Source organism: Lontra canadensis, unplaced genomic scaffold, assembly GCF_010015895.1.
Source record: "Lontra canadensis isolate GAN:19392208 unplaced genomic scaffold, GSC_riverotter_1.0 scaffold61, whole genome shotgun sequence".
Taxonomy (NCBI): domain Eukaryota; kingdom Metazoa; phylum Chordata; class Mammalia; order Carnivora; family Mustelidae; genus Lontra; species Lontra canadensis.
Window position 1 is genome coordinate 7899064 of NW_022631055.1, and position 5636 is coordinate 7904699.

Here is a 5636-nt window from a genome sequence, read left to right on the forward strand (position 1 = left end):
AAAAGAAAAGAAAAGAAAAGAAAAGAAAAGAAAAGAAAAGAAAAGAAAACCACCCACTGCCATTTAGGAGAAAATAATGATTTCCTCCTCCTTGTCAGCAGACACGGGGCAACGTAGAGTAGGGCAGCTAGGAATACAGCCTGCAGGAGGATGGAAAATTACTATGGGCTTCCAGACTGGGGCTTCTTCTTGAGCCACTGAATTTCTGAGAAAGTGAGAGAAGCGGGGTGGGGAGCAGTACCCCCATGGCTGGGGTCCAGACTGCTCTCTCCCTGGGATGAAATGCAAACTTCCTATCTGCATAAAGGTTCCTAAAGTCTTTCTGAAATGACCCGGGGCACAGAAACTGAACTGAAGCATGTCTTCTGCACTATCAGTTCTCTTTTCTTACATTTAGAACATTCGCCAGGGGATGCCTGGGTGGCTCAGTCAGTTAAGCAGTGAAGCGTCTAGACTGGCTCAGGGCATGATCTCAGGGTCCTGGGACCAAGCCCTGCGCTCAGCAGGGAGTCTGCTTGTCCCTCTGTGCCTCCTCCCAGTCATGCTCTCTCCCTCTCAAATAGATAAATAAAACCTTTAAGAAAAAAAAAATGGCCAAAATTTCAAACTTTTAACTGTAACAGACTGAAGAGCCTCACATTGACACTCAGATCCGATTTTATATGCCTTCACCTTCCAAACAGTGAGATGTTTGCTTCCTGTTTCATAAAGGAAATGAAATGAGTTAAATGAGAAATACTTCCCCAATGGAAATAAAACTCTACTTGCTCATTGCAAAGATCATTTTTATGTCTTCTACATGGCGAGGAATACTTGCTGAAACTAAACCCATAGACGTCTCAACAGCTTTATCTGTTCACTCTATTTTGGGTTCCATTATGGAAGCAATCTCTGTTGGCAGACATTGTTCTACCAATAATTTTTTGAGCAATTAAATTTTTTTCTTCTCCTTAATGCAAAAAAAACGGACTGCATGCCCTCTCTCCGGACAGATAATCTGGAGCCAGGGCAGGGATGGGCGGGTAAGAGGGACATAGCGTGTTCCCAAATGGATTTTGTGTTGATTCAAAATATATAAAAGAGGGATGCCTGAGTGGCTTAGTCGGTTAAGCAACTGCCTTCAGCTCAGGTCATGATCCCAGAGTGCTGGGATCAGCCCCACGATGGGCTTCCTGGTCAGTGAGGAGTCTGCTTTTCCTTCTCTCTCTCTCCCTCTGCCCCTCCCTATAGCTTGTTCTCTTTCTCTCTCACTCAAACAAATAAATAAAAATTTAAACATTATATATATTTAAAGATTCACAGATTACTCCTCGCCCATAGGTTTCTAGAAATGTTTGAGACTTGAGGACACAGAAAGGTTCCCAATGGCCCCGCTGATATTCCTGTAATCCCACTGGTATTCTCTTTGAACTAAGGCACTGTATCTCTCAATATTCAGAACTGTATCCTGAGGACTTATTAAGGACTTAAGTATTGGGGCTCATGTGGGTGATTGTAAGGAGTATTTGAAGAAGTGGGGCTTTGCTCTGAATGAGACAGAGTCAGAAAGTGGAGGTAACTTCTATCATTGGGAATCTTCATGTCTCTGATCTAGAAGACAGGAGGAAAGGAATGGAGACAAAAGCTCTCACTGGTCAAAGAGCAGCAACCACTTGTATTAGACAAATCAGATGTTTGGTCATTTTTGTGGTTTGGCCAATGATGTTTGGTCTGTGTTCTGACATGACAAAGGGATGAACGGTCTTGTTTGTGGTCATGCTCTGACTCAGCTTACAAAGCGGTCTTATCTGATGTTGATGATCTGTGAGAGCATTTGTGCTCAATAACAGAACACCACAGCCTAGCTCTGGGGGCCAGGCCAGCTCCTGGCTCTCGGGTGCTGCGTTTCTCTTTCTCATTATTGCCTTTAATAATGGGATATTGATAATGTTCAAGATGATTTCTCAGTTTAGAAAGCCAAAGGGACAGGTCCTAAAACAGGTAAGCATTGGCAGAGGAGGAAGCCCATGCACTTGATCTGTAGGAAGCTACATGAGACATCTGGGCAGGGTGTGAACAGCCCATGTGCCTTAAATGGCCCCAGTCATGATGTCGCTGTATAGCCACTGGTACACATGATTGTGGCTTTGAATTATCAAGGGAAGGTTGACTTCTTCTTCTCCTTCTTCTTTTTTTAAATTTTTTAAAAATTTTAAAATATTTTATTTATTTGACAGAGAGACAGTGAGAGAGAGCATGAGCGAGGAGAAGGTCAGAGGGAGAAGCAGACTCCCCATGGAACTGGGAGCCTGATGCGGAACTTGATCCCGGGACTCTGGGATCATGACCTGAGCTGAAGGCAGTCGTCAAACCAACTGAGCCACCCAGGCATCCCTCCTCCTTCTTTTTTATTTAAGTAATCTGTATACTTAACATGGGATTCAAACTCACAACCCCAAGATCAAGAGCTTCATGCTCTTCTGGCTGAGCCAGCCATGTGCCCCATGGTTGAGTTCTTTGAAAGAACGTAGTTAAAAAGCAATCTATTTTAGAACTATGATTGTAAAAATTATTAAAATGTTTGGGGGAAAAGTGTTTAGCCTTGGAGTAGATGTAGTCCCCTAGACTATAGCTTTCCCATTCCAGCGGGAAAGGCCTGAGTAACCCCTCTGGGGGATCCCTGGACTTTCTTTGCACACTACTCCTGGTCCAATGAGGGAAGCAGGTCCCACTGTTGAGGAGCACCTGACAGATCCAGACAGATATGCCAGGCTGATGGAGAAAGGATGGACGCAGTCCAACAGGAGAGGCACAGGCCTTGCTTGCTTGTTTTAGGGGGTCTGTGACTGTGGCTCAGCCTTCAGCCTCGGTGGTGTGGGACATGGTAGGCAGAGCTCAGCTTGGCCTTTTACTACCAGCCAATCATATGGCTCGCAAAGCCTCTTTTCTACAAAATGTCATAAGAGGGAGCTTGTTTTGGGTGAAATAGCAAAGAGGAGCTATACACTGAACTTCCAGGAGGGCCACAGCCATGTGATAAGCTGGCCATTAAGTAGCTTAAAAACCAGAGCGCTTGGGTGGCTCAGTCTTTAAGGGTCTGTGTTCCGCTCAGCTGATGATCCCACGGGTCCTGGGATGGAGCCCCGCATCAGGCTCCCCGCTCAGCAGAATGCCTGCTTCTCCCTCTCCCACTTCCTCTCCTTGTATTCTCTCTCTCACTGTCTCTCTCTCTCTGTGTCAAATAAATAAATACAGTCTTTAATAAATAAATAAATAGCTTAAAAACCTGAGACATTGTCTGGGGAAAAAAAATCCACAGTTCAGCGGTTGTGGAATGTTAGCGTGAGCGTAGAAAGAAGGGGGAAGATTGAGGTACGTAAAGCTAATACAATTAATAGCGAACATTTATCAAGGGCTTCCTATGTGCCAGGTACTGTTCTGTTTCCACATGCTATTGCTGTCCCTACAACTATGAAATAGATATTACCATTTCCTTCACCTTACAGAACAGGAAATTGAGGCACACGGAAGTCAGGTAACTTTCCCAAGTCCTAATGAGACTGGGAGCTAGGATTTGAGTCCGAGCCATCAGGTCCCAGAGTCTTGTTCTAGCAGTCTCCCTTACACTAGACCCACCACTTGATAAATCAGGAATAGTGGTGTGGCTTCTGATCAGGCAGTACCTGTAAGCCTATGGGTTCTGCAGACAAAGTTGGAATCTGCAGGTGGATTCTAAGATTTATGGGAAAAAGCAAAAGAACCAGAATAGATAAAAACAATTTTAAACAAGAACAATGCTGGAGAGTCCATGGCACCCGATTTCCAATTTTTTTTTTAAAGATTTTATTTATTTTTATTGACAGACAGAGATCACAAGTAGGCAGAGAAGCAGGCAGAGAGGGAGAGGAGGAAGCAGGCTTCCTGCTGAGCAGAGAGCCCAATGCGGGGCTTGATCCCAGGACTCTGGGATCATGACCTGAGCTGAAGGCAGAGGCTCCAACCTGCTGAGCCACCCAGGTGCCCCTGATTTCCAATTTTTATCATAAGCTATAGGAGTTAAGACAGTGTGGTATCAGAAGAAGGAGGCCCAAAAACAAAACAAAACAAAACAAAAAAACAAAAAAGAAGAAGAAGAAGGAGACCCATTTAGATTGGTAGAATAGAAGAGAATCTAGGAGGGGATCCACATTCATATGGTCAATTGATTTTTGACAAAGATGCAAAGGTAATTCAATAGAAAAAGTGTAGGCTTTGCAAGGAATAGCACTGGAATAATTAGATATCCATATGCAAAAAAATGAGCCTTGATCCACACTTGGTACCCTATAAAAAATGGGCTCGAAAAGATCATAGACATAGACATAAATATAAAACTTCTAGGAGGAAATATTGCAGCTTTGGGTTACTCTGAGATTTTGGAGATATGATGTGAAAAGTGCAACCCTTAAAGGAAAAATTTAAAACCCGGGTTTCATCAAAATTAAGCATTTCTTTTATTCTAAAGATACTCTTAAAAGAATGAGGGGTGCCTGAGTGGCTCATTGGGTTAAAGCCTCTGCCTTCGGCTCAGGTCATGATCCCAGGGTCCTGGGATTGAGCCCTGCATTGGGCTCTCTGCTCCGTAGGGAGACTGCTTCCCTTCCTCTCTCTCTGCCTGCCTCTCTGCCTACTTGTGATCTCTGTCTGTCAAATAAATAAATAAAATCTTTTAAAAAAAGTGAATGAAAAGATAAGCCACAAACTCAAAGAGACTGTTTGCAAAATGTATATCTGATAAAGGAATCCAGAATATACAGAGAACTCACAAAACTCACTAATAAAAAACCCATTTAACTTTTAAAAATGGGTATAGTATTTGAACAGACACTTCCCCAAAGCCAATATACGGATGGCAAAAAAAGCACAGGCAAAAGGTTCAAATTCTTAGTCATCAGGGACATGCAAATTTAAACCACAGTGAGATCCACTACACCTCAATTAGAATGGTGAAAACTAAAAACCCAAGCTCCAACGAGAATACAAAGCAACAGAATGCTTGTACATTGCTGGTAGGAATGCAAAATGACACAGCCTTTTCAGAAAATCAGTTTGGCAGTTTTGTATAAAGTTAAACATTTACCACACAACCCAGAAAACACACACCTAGATTTTTACCCAAGAGAAATGAGAATCTGCTTATAGCCGTTTTGTTCACAATTGCCAAAAACTAGAAACCCAGATACCCCTCTAATAAAGCATAAATGAATAAAAGGGGATGCATTCATACAACAAAAATGTTATTCAGCAATAAAAAGAATGAACTCTTGATGTTTGGAAAAGCATGGATGAATCTTAATTGCCTTATGCTAAGTGAAAGAAGCCAGACTCAAGGCGACACACTGTATGTTTCCATTTATATGACATTTGGGAAAAGGCAAAACTATAGGGATGGAAAACAGATCAACAGTTGCCAGAGGCTGGGTTGGGGGAAAAGTCGACCACAAAGGGACATGGAATTTTTTTGTGGCTGAAGGAACTGTTCTAGATTTTGATTGTGATGAATGACTACAGTCAAAGCTCACAAGACTAACCCAAAAATGGTGAATTTTACTATATGTAAATTATACCTTAATTTTTCAAAAGGAAGGAGGAAAGGAGGTTGCAACAGCTTGTGGGTA